This window comes from Musca domestica, unplaced genomic scaffold (assembly GCF_030504385.1).
Source record: "Musca domestica strain aabys unplaced genomic scaffold, Musca_domestica.polishedcontigs.V.1.1 15, whole genome shotgun sequence".
Taxonomy (NCBI): Eukaryota; Metazoa; Arthropoda; class Insecta; order Diptera; family Muscidae; genus Musca; species Musca domestica.
The window spans coordinates 1307253-1322566 of record NW_026712207.1 but is presented as its reverse complement, the minus strand read 5'-3'; the positions used below and the strand labels follow the sequence as shown (position 1 = coordinate 1322566).

Genomic DNA, 15314 nt, shown 5'->3' with positions numbered 1-15314 from the left:
TAATTAAAAATTAAATTAATTAAACTTAGTTAAAAATAAAAATATTAAAAATTTAATTCAACTAAACATTAAAATTAATTAAGTAATTAAAAAACTAATTAAGTTAAGCTTCGAAAGCAAGGATTATATACAAATTCATTAATTTATAATAAAAAAATATTAAATTATAATTAATTATTTAAAAAATTAATTAAGCCAAGCTTCGAAACCAAAGCCTAAAAATTCAAAATTTTTTCACAGAAAAAATTAGTCAATTAAAAAACTAAATTAAAAATGAAATTAATTGAAAACAAAAATATTAAAAATTAATTAATTGATTAAAATTAAATGAAAATATTAAAGATTTAATTTAACTTAAAATTAAAATTGATTAAGTAATTAAAATTAATTAAGTTAAGCTTCGAAAGCAAATTAAAATAAATTAATTAAATTTGAGTAAAAATAAAAATTTTAAAAAATTATTAAAAAAAAAATAAAAATAATTAATTAATACAAAAAAATTATTCAGCTATGCTTCGAAAGCAAGGCCTATAAGGTCGGCCAAGAAGACTATTTTTTTTTTTTTTGTAATTTGACTCTCTTTAAATTTTACATCACAATATTTGTTTTGACAGATAACTTAGTTGTCAGATGGGCTTACTTTGGCCGATATTATATGGGCCCTGCTCGAAAGTACATGTGCATTTTTTCCAAAGAAGAAAAAATTACAATGATCTACAAAAAAAAAAATCTTAGATGGCCCTCCTAAAAAATTCTTTTCTCAGAAATTTTACGAAAATGGTTGACGATTGAGGGGGAGGTACTTAATGAAGTGGGCCTATAGACTTAGGCTTCAAAAGTCCGTGGAAAATTTCATTTGGAAATTTGTCTTTCAAAAAAAAAAAAATATATATATAATAATATTAATAAAAAAATCTGAAAAACTCCATGACTATAGTCCATGTGAAATTTTATAAGAACTCACCCAGGTCTATTACTGAAATAAAACCCTTATATTAAATAAATTGTTAAATAAAAATTCTTCAAAACCCAACGAATCGATCTCCGAAAGTCTATAGTATTTTTCAAAAAAAATAAGATAGTTCAAAAAAAAAAAACCTATAAAAATCCGCAGGTGTCCACGAAAAAAAATTACGAAAATCCTCAAATTTCTCCATGGAAAATTTGTTATCCGCCAATTTATTACCAAATTTCCCACCTTCGGAGATGCTTTGCGGCTTTTCTCATTAAATTTATCAAAAAACCAAAATTTCCAATTATATTTCATATAATTTTTTCAAATTCACTTTTATTAACCTCTAACCACCATTACTAACAAAGTCAATGCACTGCCACCAAATATTGTAAAGATGATTTCATATTTTCCTCCTAAACCTAACGCATTTCACTCTCGCCTTCTCTCTCGCTCTTTCTCTCCTTCCATCTTTACACCCACTGGCGATGCAACACAAAGCCAACGGATCATTGATCCATGGGGGCTTTGGTGGCGATCATTAGCATTACATAAAAGCTTGCCTTTGTTGGTTGGAAAGGTGGCTGCAACATTCCAGCTATGCAGCGGCGATGGTTCATCGATTTTCATTTTTTGATAATGATGATTTTGATAGGCGCTTTTGGCCGAGGAGGGTAAAGGTGGTTGGTGATGGTGGTGGTTAGGGGTTTTACAATGTAAAAATGAAAACAAAAAAAAAACTTTCACTGATGTACAACACCAATTACGAAAGGGAAGCTATGGATGCCCAAAATTGAAGATGCACCATTGGGTGATAATGGACAATGAGCTGAATAAGATCTATTCAAAAAATCTCCGATAAATGCCTTGAGAGTCCTTGAAAAAAATATTCTTTAGAAAAATATCCATTTTTTGGTTGGCTGGTATTTGAAAAATTATCCTTTCAAAATTCACGAGAAAGGCTCTGTTAAATCGGTAAAAAATATTTCTAAAAATTGTTTCTTAAAAAACCTTCGATAAATGCTTTGAGAGTCCTTGAAAAAATATTCTTTAGATAAATCCAAGCTTTTTATACCCTCAGTCATATGGCTCAGAGAGGGCAGATATCATTTGATACGGCCAAAACGTGTCTCATCGTCATCAACAACGGCTTTAGACCCTAGGTATCTTTGGACCAAATCCGTTTCAGGACATGGAGTCGATCTAGCGATGTCAGTTTGTCTGTCTCGAAGGGAGCATTCGATTTGATGCAAACTTGATACATCCAAATATTATTGTCAAACTTAGATCGAGTTTGGAGATGGGCTATATCGGTTCACTCCTTCTAGTACCTCCACCACAAAAGTGTCCAAATTTCCAAAAATATATTTTACCGCACAGAGACAGAAAGGGTAATCCGATTTTGCTCCAACTTTGCAAATCCTAACATTTCAATTAGTGCTTCCTCATTTGCGAAAATGAACAATATCGGACCACTCCATCAAGTACCTCCCCCACAAAGTGTCAAAATTTTGAATATATACAATTCTTATAAAATGTGTTGTAAGAGTCCGATTGTCTTCAAATTTCACACATTCGAATATTTTTATTAACACAAGGTCTGCTGTGAAAATAGAATATATTGGCTCACTCCTTCTGATACCTCCCCCACAAAAGGTCGAAATTTTAAAAAATAAATTTTCTGTACAAAACGATAAAGGATAATCTGATTTTGCTCCAACTTTTCAAATCCTAATATTTGCGTCAGTGCTAGGTCAGGTGTGAAAATGGATAATATCGGTCCACTCCATCAAGTACCTCCCCCACAAAGTGTCAACATGTTGAATAATTACAATACTTATTAAATGTGCTGTAAGAGTCCGATTGTCTTCAAATTTCCCACATCCGAATATTTTTATTAACCCAAGGTCTGCTGTGAAAATGGGTTATATCGGCGGACTCCTTCTGGTACCTCCCCCACAAAGCGTCAAAATTTTGAATATCCATGAAGCTCATAAAACGAAGCGAAATTACCACCAGATTCCATTCAGATTTGTTATTTCTCAACATTTCCATAAACACAAGGTCTGTTATAAAAATGGTAGAGATCGAACCATTCCTTCTGGTACCTCCCCCACAAAGGGTCAACGTTTTATACAACCAAAACTTTTATAAAATCCGATATAAGTATCCGATTCTCTTCATATTTTACACATCACCTTATCTCTACCAATACAAAATATGCTGTAAAAATGGAATATATCGGTCCACTCCTTCTGGTACCTGCCCCACAAAAGGGCAAAACTTGTGAATATCCATGAAGCTCAATAAACGCGAAATTAAGTTCCGAAACCATTCAGATTTGGTATATCTCAATATTTCCATCAACACAAGATCTGTAACAAAGATGGTAAAGATCGGACCATACCTTCTGGTACCTCCCCCACAAAGGGTCAAAGTTTGGAATAAACAAAACGATTATAAAGTCCGAAATAAGTACCCGGTTCTCTTCATATTTCACACATCTCATTATTTCTACCAACACAAAATATGCTGTAAAGATGGAATATATCGGTCCACTCCTTCTGGTACCTCACCCACAATGGGTAAAAATTTTAAATATCTATGAAGCCATAAAACGCAAAATTACCATCGGATTCGATTCAGATTTGGTACATCTGAATTTTTCCATCAACACAAGATCTGTTATAAAGACGGTAGAGATCGGACCATTCCTTCTGGTACCTCCGCCAACAAGGGTTAAAGTTTTGAATAACCAAAACAAATATAAAATCCGAAATAAGCAGCCGATTCTCTTCATATTTTACACATCCTATTATTTCTACCAACTCAAGATCTGCTGTGAATATGGGATATATCGGTCCCCTCCTTCTGGTACCTCCCCCACAAAAGGACAAAAATTGAAAATATCCATGAATCTCATAAAACGCAAAATTACCATCAGATTCCATTCAGACTTGGCACATCTCAATATTTCTAAGAACACAAGATCTGTTATAAAGATGGTAGAGATCGGTCCACTCCTTCTGATACCTCCCCCACAAAAGGGCAAAGATTTTGAATATATATGAAGGTCATAAAACCCAAAATTACCATCAGATTACATTAAGATCTGATGGTAGATGATAGAAATTGGACCATTTCTTAAGAAACCTCCCCTACATAGGGCTTTCAAAAAAAATTATCCCATATCTCATATAAAGTGAAGGAGGCAACCAATGTAGTCCAAACCAAGCACCTCGCAATATTTATATCATATTTATTTAGGTCCGATACGAAATGAACAATATTGGCCCATTCCTTCGGAACCCACTCCATAGAGGGTCAACAATTTGAATAATCATAGCAGATGTCAAAATATATTTAAATAATCGAACATTGGCTGAGGGTATACATCTGTCGGCAAACCGACTGATACTTTTAAACTTTTTTTTTTTTTTGGTTAGATACTCCTTGACGAATTATCCTTTCAAAAATTCACGAATTAAACCGAGGGGAAAAAATGATCTCACTTCCCACTCTCCTTTGGCCATGCAAAAATTAATGATTGCCAGAACCAGTTACGAAAGTGTTGAAAAAAATGCATGACTTCAGTTGACCCATATTTCATAACTCATGCAATTTTTTTTTTATTTGACAACTAATTAAGGAGTAAATATTTTCCAAATGACGATATGCCTGCCTAACATTAGAATGGAGTCATTCACACACACACACTCATGGGGGAAGGGGAGAGGGTGTCATCTAATTGAAAAAATATATATATATTTTTTGCATTCGCTATTTGTTTTTTTGCGACTGGCAAATGTTGTTAATTAACACTCTCAACTCCTTCAAAGAAGCTGAACAGCAACAACAACATCCCGCAAAAAATTAATGCGCTAAGTAATTCTCAACATTGTCACTATCATCACATCAGCGAGCAGGCAACAACAACAACAAAAACACATCAGAGCAGATATGACACAATTTCATTTGGAAGCTACTCTGGAGGCAGTAGCAGCAACAGCAGCTGCTGCTGTTGTTGCCATTTTTTTGTTTTTGCAATGGGGAGTTGTGAACTATGACTTTTTTTCGTTGCATTCTCCGGTGGCGTTTGGGGAATTAAAACTTCGGGCGGTGCGACGTTCAGCACATACATCCAAATGTATTAATTAAAAGCCAGCTCAAAATGTTGTCATTTAGCGGTGGCGTCTATGTGGTTGTGTGTGTGTGTGTCCGTGTGTGTGTGCGAGTGCGTCTCCGCGGTGGTAAACCACAAAAAGTCAACGCCCCAAAAATGAACATTAATTTAACTAAACACGACACAATGAATGCGAAAACGACAAATAGCGACAACGACGACGACAACGACTAGTGACAGTTAATAACCAGTTTAATTTGTAATAATTATCAGTAAATATATGACAGACAGACATACATACACACGAATATATGTACATTTAGTACAAAAAATAGTACAGAAAGAAAAAGTGAGGAAAATTAGATACAGAGAGAGAGAGAGAAAGAGAGCGAGATAGCCAGAGCGTAAGTAATACCCTAAAGTGGATAATAAATTTATCCACGTTTGTGGATAAATAAATTATCCACACTTGTGAATAAATTCATTATCCACGATTGTGGATAAAATATTTATCCACGTGTGTGGATAAAAAACTTATTCACGTTTGTGGATAAATTATTTTATCTTCGTTTGTGGATAAATGAATTATCCACATCCGTGGATAAATTAATTATCCACTTTTGTGGCTAAATAAGTTATTCACGTTTGTGGATAAAAAATTATCCACGTTTGTGGATAAATAAATTATCCAGGTTTGTGGATAAAAAAAATTATCCAGGTTTGTGGATAAAAAAATTATCCACATTTGAGGATACAAAAACTACCCAGGTTGCGGACAAAAATATCCATATTTTTGGATAAATAAATTATCCACATTTGTGGATAAATAAATTATACACATTTGTTGATAGATAAATTATCAACGCTTGTGGATAATTTATTTATCCACAAACGTGGATAATTTATTTATCCACAAACGTGGATAATTTATTTATCCACAAACGTGGATAATTCATTTATCCACAAACGTGGATAATTCTCCACAAACGTGGATAATTCATCTATCCACAAACGTGGATAATTTATTTATCCACACACGTGGATAATTTATTTATCCACAAACGTGGATAATTCAGTTATCCACAAACGTGGATAATTCATTTATCCACACACGTGGGTAATTTTTTATCCACAAACGTGGATAATTAATTTATCCACAAAAGTGGATAATTAATTTATCCACAAAAGTGGATAATTTATTTATCCACCAATGTGGATTATTTACATATCCACAAATGTGGATAATTCACTTATCCATAGATGTGGATAATTCATTTATCCACAAACATGGATAATCAATTTATCCACTGATGTGGATAATTTATTTATCCACAAAGGTGGATAATTTATTTAGCCAAAAAAAGGTGGATAACTGATTTATCCACAAATGTGGATAATTTATTTATCCACAAACGTGGATAATTTACATATCCACAAATGTGGATAATTTATTTATCCACAAATGTGGATAATTTATTTATCCACAAACGTAGATAATTCTCCACAAACGTGGATAATTATTTATCCACAAACGTGGATGATTTATTTATCCACAAACGTGGATAATTCATCTATCCACAAACGTGGATAATTTATTTATCCACAAAAGTGGATAATTCATTTATCCATAGATGTGGATAATTCATTTATCCACAAATGTGGATAATTTATTTATCCACAAACAATTTATTTATCCACAAACGTGGGTAATTAATTTATCCACAAACGTGGATAATTTATTTATCCACCAATGTGGATAATTTTTTTATCCACAAACATGGATAATTCATTTATCCACAAATGTGGATAATTGATTTATCCACAAACGCGGATAATTCATTTATCCATAGATGTGGATAATTCAGTTATCCACAAATGTGGATAATTCATTTATCCACAAATGTGGATAATTTATTTATCCGCCAATGTGGACAATTTTTTATCCCCAAATGTGGATAATTTACTTATCCACAAGCGTGGATAATTTATTTATCCACAAACGTGGATAATTTATTTATCCACAAACGTGGATAATTCATTTATCCACAAACGTGGATAATTTATTTATCTACAAACGCGGATAATTCATTTATCAACAAATGTGGATAATTCATTTATCCACAAACGTGGATAATTCATTTATTCACAAACCTGGATAATTTATTATGTGGATAATTCACTTATCGGCTAATGTGCAAAATTTTTTTATCCACAAACGTGGATAATTCATTTATCCACAAACGTGGATAATTTCTTTATCCACAAACGTGGATATTTTTTTATCCACAAACGTGGATAATTTATTTATTAACACATGTGGATAGTTTATTTATCTACAAATGTGGATAATTTATTTATCCAAATATGTGGATAATTCATCTATCCACAAACGTGGATAATTCATTTATCCACAAATTTGGATAACGAATGCAAACCCTAAAGTCCAACAGAGACCTAAACATTAAATTTCAGAATTTCATCCCTATCCCTTCAACCATAATCAAATTTAGTACCATTTAGTACTTTTCGTAAAATTATTGTACACATTTTCAAAACAGCCTAGTACCTAGAATCAATACTTTCAACTACAGATACCAAAAGTGCCATTCATATCAAATTTCATGATTCCAGCTCTGTACCTCCACCCAATACCCAAATTAGTACCATTTAGTACTATTCGAGCAATTATGGTACATATTTCCAAAACCACCTCTATATTTCAATTCCAGATACCAACTGAGATCTTAACATCAAATTTGAGGATTGCAGCTCTATAATTTCCCCCATTTCCAAATTGAGTACTATTTAGTACTTTTCGTAAAATTAGAGTACACATTTCGGTGGCCGAAAAATAGCTCGTGTGCTGAACATATCGCAATATTCCATTCGACAAATATTGAAAAATGATCTCGGAGTAAAGCCATTGAAATTCCAAAAAGTGCAAAAACTTACACCGCAACAGAAAGAAAATAGACTCAAAAGAGCAAAAGAGTTACTTCGCTTGGCCGAAAGTGGTGAACTGCCGAATTTGGTTTTCTCCGTCTCCGATGAGAAAACATTCGTTGTCCAGCAGTTTGTAAACAACAAAATGACCGTGTTTACTTGCCAAAGAGTTCAGCTGAAAATGTGCACCTTCGGTTGGCCACCAGAACTCAAGCGCCGGCCATGGTGATGGTGTGGGCCATAACAGCCGCCACAACAGCCGATGGTCGCTCTCCGCTCGTTTTAATCGGCCATGGCATCAGAATAAATGCCAAATATTATTGCGAAAATATTCTGGAGGGTGTATTAAAGCCTTGGGTACACAAACATTTTGGCCGCCGACCTTGGACATTCTAACAGGACTCAGCACCAAGATCAACCAAGAATGGTTACAAAAAGGAGGTTCCTCGCTTCATTTCCAGCGCACAATGGTCACCAAAATCTCCGGATACCAATCCGTTGGACTATTGTGTCTGGAGTATTTTGAAAAGCAAGGTTGGCACAAAAAATACCAAAGTGTATATCACCTCAAGAAAGCGCTTCGTCGCCGGGAATAGGCCAAAATACCGCAGAGCAACATTCCGGCAGCATGTGACGGTTTTTATTAGCCGTTTGAAGTCCAAAATTCGTGTCAAAGGTGACCAATTCGAATAAATCTAAACTTATTCTAAAATTTGATGCTATTTCCGAGATTTGCTTGCTTTCATTCAATAAAATTTAAAAAAAAATTTTTAAAATTATGACGTCTGGCTATGTTGCAGTTTTTTTAGCTCAACCTGTAGAAACTAATCTAAATTGTACCAGATTTAGTACCATTTAGTACACATAAGTACACATTTTTCGTATTTCCAAATTTCAGGATTTCCAACTCTACCGGCTCTCCCAAAATTTTTAATAGTATCATTTTTTAGTACCTTTAAGTACACATGAGTACGAATTTCTAAAGCTACCTACATACCACAGTCGTACAATGCAATAGTAAGTCTAATTTCTTAATTTCAACATTCCAGCTCTATCGATTCTCCCAAATTTTAAGTTGTACCAAATGTAGTACCATTAAGTACTTTTCGAGCACATAAGTACAAATTTCGGAAACTACCTCCATAGCCCACTACCTCCGTATCTACTCTCTGATTGTTATGTTAATTTCAAATTTCAAGATTCCAGCTCCATTCGTTCCTAAAAAAATTCCAATTGTACCAAATTTGGTACCATAAGTACGATTTTCCAAAACTACCCACATACATCAGGCCAACAATGCAATAGTAAGCCTTATTTCTAAATTTCAACCTACCAGCTCTATCGTTTCACCCAAATCATAGTTGTACCAAATTTTGTACCATTTAGTACTTTTCGTGCACATAAGTACACATGTCGAAAACTACCTCCATATCCCACTACTTTCATATCTACTCTCTGCAAATTATGTTAATTTCAAATTTCAAGATCCCAGCTCCATTCGTTCCTCAAAATACAAATTGTAGCAAATTTAGTACCATTTAGTACACAAAAGTACGAATTTCCAAAACTACCCACATACCTCAGCCCTACAATGCAATAATAAGCCTAATTTCTAAATGTCAGCATTCGGGGGCTATCGGTTCACCCAGAACGAAGTTGAGCCATATTTAGTACCATTTAGTACTTTTCGAGCACATAAGTACAAATGTCGAAAACTACCTCCATATCTACTCTTTGAAAGTTATGTTAATTTAAAATTTCAAGATTCCAGATCCTTTCGTTCCTCAAAATACAAATTGTAGCAAATTTAGTGCCATTTAGTACACAAAAGTACGAATTTCCAAAACTACCTATATACCTATTTCCAAAATTCAGTTTACCAGCTCTATCGGTACACCCAAAACGAAGTTGAGCCATATTTAGTACCATTTAGTACTTTTCGAGCACATAAGTACATTTAGTACACATAAGTACGAATTCCCACAACTACTCACATACCTCAGACCTACAATACAATAGTAAGCCTAATTTCCAAATTTCAGCCTACCAACTCTATCGTTTCACCCAAATCATAGTTGTACCAAATTTTGTACCATTTAGTACTTTTCGTGCACATAAGTACAAATGTCGAAAACTACCTCCATATCCTAATCCTAAACTCCGCCAGTAGCTAATTTCAAATTTCAGGATTTCAGCTCCACCGGACCCTCCAAATTCAAATTGTACCAAATTTAGTACCACTTAGTACTTTTCGTGTACATAAGTACAAATAACGAAAACTTCCTCCATATTCCAATCCTAAACTCCGCCAGTAATGCTAATTTCAATTTTCAGGATTCCAGGTCCATCTGTACCTCCAAATTCAAAATGTACCAAATTTAGTACCATTTAGTACTTTTCGTATACACGAGCACACACACTTCCAAAACTACATCCTTACATCGATCCAACTCCTCAACTTTGATTTCCATTCAAAATTTCAGATTTTTAGCCCTAATGGTACCATTTCGGAAGTTTAGTACCATTTTAGAACTTTTCGCAACTTAGCAATTAACATATGTAACAGAGAATAATAGAAACCACCATCCTCGTGTCATAAGTGACCAATTAATGTATGTTCATGTAAATTCCGCAAATTATTGCTATTATTAGTCTTCTATGGAAATTTTTGCATAACAACCGCCATTCATGATTCATTTATTCGTTCGTTCATTCATTTGACGTTTAGTGTGTCATTTTCGAACAATTGACAACAACAATAATGTAGTGCGTATTCATTCTAAATCGCTAATAAATGCAATTTCAAATGGCATCAACAATACATCGATGGCAGATAATCAGTCAGTCGGGCGTGTGTAATGAAGGGAGGATAAAGGGCATCGTACTCTCTCTCACACACACACACATACATACACAACCTCCCATATCAAACGCAGCAATCATAATTGATATCTCATTTGATTTTTTTTTTTTTTCAAGAAAATAAAAAAAATAAATAAACAAAATTTGTCTAAAAACAAAAACAAAGGTTAACATATTAAACGTTGTTATTGTTTTGTTTTTTTTTTTGTTGTCGTTGCACACATTAAAATTTGAAATTATATTTTTAGGATGCATTCATTTTATAAGCCTGGGTTAAAAGTGGCATTTTTCTCAAACGGTTTAAAAATAAATTAACGCTGGCAGGGCATTGGAATGAAGTGAGTCAACTTTGTTATTTTTTTGGCCCAGTTTTAAGGCTATTAAGTGTTAAGAATTAACCTCGTTAAAAAGGGTTAAATGAGTTTGTGTGTGTGTATGTGTATATTTAAGTATCAAAGTCTTACCTTTTGTCAGAAGCTGCATAAAAGCTAAAGCTGTAAAGAAATGAAAACAAAAATAAGATTTTAAAATTATGTAAAAAAAAATTAAAATAAAAAAATGGCTATAAATTTTATAAATTTTTTTAAATTTATTCTTAAATAAATATCGTTTTTATACCCTACACCACAAGGTGGGCAGGGTATTACGACTTTGTGCATTTTTTTATAACAGGCAAAAGGAAACGAGATTGACCCATAGTTCATTTTGATGATCTGCATAGAATCACATTCTGAGTCGATTTATGCATGTCCGTCCGTCTGTCCGTCCGACCGTCTGTCCATGTATTTTTGTGAACAAATTACAGTTCGCATTTATTACCCGATCCAGATGACATTTTGCACAAATCATTTTTTTGGCCCAAGGACGAACCCTATTGAAATTGGAGATAATCGGTAAAAATTTAGATATAGCTCCCATATATATCTTCGTCCGATTTGCCTTTTATTGTGCACCAAACGTGTAATGTCAGCCCGAATAGTATGAAATTGTGCACATGCAACCAAATTAGACCTGAAAATAAGTGTGTGCCGAATTTCATCGAAATCGGTTCAGATATAGCTATAGCTCCCATATATATTGTTCATCCGATTTTTTATATTTGTTACCCACAGCCGGAGTGCATATCTCCGTAACAACGATATTCAGGGAAACATATCAAATACAGCTCAGAAATACCTTTGCTAAATTTTATCGAGATCGGTTCAGATTTGGATATATCTCCCATATATAACTTCGTCCGATTTACATTTTATTGTGCACCAAACGTCTAATATTTGCCCAAATGGGATGAAATTTGGCACTTACGACCGAACTGAGTCTAGAAGCTAGTATGTCAAATTTGGTGAAGATCGGCTCAGATATAGCTATAGCTCCCATATATATTGTTCATGCGATTTGTTATTTTTGTCCTCCGCAGTCGTTATATGCACTCTGTAACAACGATATTCAGGGAAACATATCAAATACAGCTCAGAAATATCTTTGCCAAATTTTATCAAGATCGGTTCAGATTTGGATATAGCTCCCATATATAACTTCGTCCGATTTACCTTTTATTGTGCACCAAACGTCTAATATTTTCCCAAATGGGATGAAATTTGGCACTTACGACCGAATTGAGTCTACAAGCTAGTATGTCAATATTGGTGAAGATCGGTTCAGATATAGCTATAGCTCCCATATATATTATTCATCCGATTTCTTATATTTGTTACCCTCAGCCGTAATATGCACTCCGTAACAACGATATTCAGGGAAATATATCAAATACAACTCAGAAATACCTTTGCTAAATTTTATCGAGATCGGTTCAGATTTGGATATAGCTCCCATATATAACTTCGTCCGATTTACCTTTGATTGTGCACCAAACGTCTAATATTTGCTTAAATTGGATGAAATTTGGCACTAACGACCGAATTGAGTCTAGAAGCTAGTATGTCAAGTTTGGTGAAGATCGGTTCAGATATAGCTATAGCTCCCGATTTGTCATATTTGTTCCCTGCAGCCGTAATATGCACTCCGTAACAACGATATTCAGGGAAATATATCAAATACAGCTCAGAAATATCTTTGTCAAATTTTATCAAGGTCGGTTCAGATTTGGATATAACTCCCTTATATATCAAATGGGCAATACAAGTCCGAATTTAAAAGAAACAAATGCTTCGGCATATTTAGTCCTTTGAACTTTAAATTATAATTATAATCATGGCGTGTATCATTGAATTCTCCCATAAAAACTTTTAATTGTTGAGTGGAGCTCTACTAAATTGGCAAAGTGATGTAGGGTATCATAAAATCGGCCGACTTTAAGACTAACTTTACTGGTTTTACTTATTTAGTCTTTAAATCACTGACTTTAAAGCAATAATTCAAATTCCTACTTTTCTTAAAAAAAAAACTAAAAAACGATTTTTTAATCTGTAAAATATTTTTTCTTAATAAATCGACAATTTTGTTTCAAGAGGTCCTTATCCTGGAAATCCAACAACAGGAGGTCTTTTAAATATTTTTTTTAAAGTCCACATTTTTTTTGTTTTTTTTTTTTTAATCCATGATTTTTGGTCTAGATGTCCTTCAACATTTTCTTTTTAAAAGTCAGAAGATCCTTCAAAATTCTTCAGTTAAAAATTCACTGTTTGGGGTCAGACCAAATTATTTTGAAAACATATTTTCTAGAATCCTGATCTTTGGTTTAAGATTTGTTTCTTCTCCTCTTTCTTTCTTTAAAATAATACTCAAAATTACACGATTCATGGTCATGAGAATCCTCAAAATTTGTTGTTTAAAACCCTCGATTTTTTGGCCTGCTTATCTATAATATTATCCCCATTTTCGTTCATAAGCATTCTCACCATTACTTTTTCCTAAAAACCAAAACTATTCACCCGGGCCGAACTTTGAATACCCTCCACCATTTGGAATTTTCAAAAAATAAAATCCGTTAAAAATTCTGTTAAAATCTTAAAAATACCGAATATAGCCGTTATATTGGGGTCTATACGACGTGGACCGATACATTGTGACATTGTTGCCATATTTAAATTCGAAACTTGAAATAAACGGTGAATAATGTAGCTAAAATCATCAAAATACCGTATATAGGGAGGTACCGTTATATCGGAGCTATACGAAAACCTGGACCTGCATAGACAGTTTTCTGTCACAGGCTGTAGCATCCATTACGAACTTCAAATACGACATTTCAAACTATTTCGGGGACTATTGCACCTAAAATCGTCAAAATCCCGAATATTGGGAGGTACTGATATATGGGGCCTATACGAAGACCTGGACCTGCATAGACAATTTTCTGTCTTAGGCTGTAGTATCCATTATGAACTTCAAATACCAAATTTGAAACAATTCCGGTGAATAATGTCGCTAAAATCATCAAAATACCGAATATCGGGGGGTACCGTTATGTGGGGGCTATACGAAGACGTGTACCTGTATGACCCATTTTCTGCCTTATGCTGTAGTATCTATTACCAACTTCAAATACCAAATTTGAAACAATTCCGGTGAATAATGTCGCTAAAATCAACAAAGAACCGAATATGGGGGCTATACGTTATATGGGGGCTATACGAAGACGTGGACCTGTACAGACAATTTTCTGTCATAGGCTGTAGTATTCATTTTAAGCTTCAAACACCAAATTTGAAACAATTCCGGTATATAATGTCGCTAAAATCATCAAAATACAGAAAATCGGGAGGTACCGTTATATGGGGGCTATACGAAGACATGGACCTGCACAGGCAATTTTCTGTCATAGGCTGTAGTATCCACAACGAACATCAAATACCAGATTTGAAACAATTCCGCTAAATAATGTCGCTAAAATCATAAAAATACCGAATATCCGGAGGTACCGTTATATGGGGGCTATACGAAAACGTGAACTTTCATTCTTCATTTACTGTCTTAGGCTGTAGTATCTATTGCGAACTTCAAATACCAAATTTTGAAACAATTCCGTTGAATATTGTCGCAAAAATCATGAAAATACCGAATATCCGGAGGTACCGTTATATGGGGGCTACACCAAAACGTGGACCTATATGGCCCATTTTCAATGCCAAAAGTCCTGCCGACATAATACACATTTGAGTAAATTTTTATCAACTTACTTCATTTCGTTCGCAAACTAGAGTGGTTTCCACAGACAGACAGACGGATAAACGAACGGACGGACATTGCTGAATCGACATAAAATTTTTTGCTGATCAAGAATAAATATATTTTGTGGGTTCCAAAATGTATTTTTTTATTTGTTACAAACGGAATGACAAACATAATATACCCTCCATACTATGGTGGAGGGTATAATTAGGAAATATTTTGGCAATTTTTTTATTTATTTATTTATTTTTTTTTTTTTTTTTTTGTGGCAAACCTTGCAGCAAGTTTTTTTTTCGGAACACA

The 15314-nt window shown here is 33.8% G+C and overlaps 1 protein-coding gene across 1 annotated transcript in view; it reads right to left on the bottom strand.

The window, feature by feature from the left end:
- The window catches only part of LOC101899067 (tetraspanin-18), a 116846-nt gene that overhangs the window by 59260 nt on the left and 42272 nt on the right, over nucleotides 1-15314 (bottom strand). Inside the window, exon 3 of the mRNA XM_059119455.1 lies at nucleotides 11345-11374. The gene's annotated coding sequence lies outside the window, so the exon portion shown is untranslated. The remainder of the gene's footprint in view (nucleotides 1-11344; nucleotides 11375-15314) is intronic.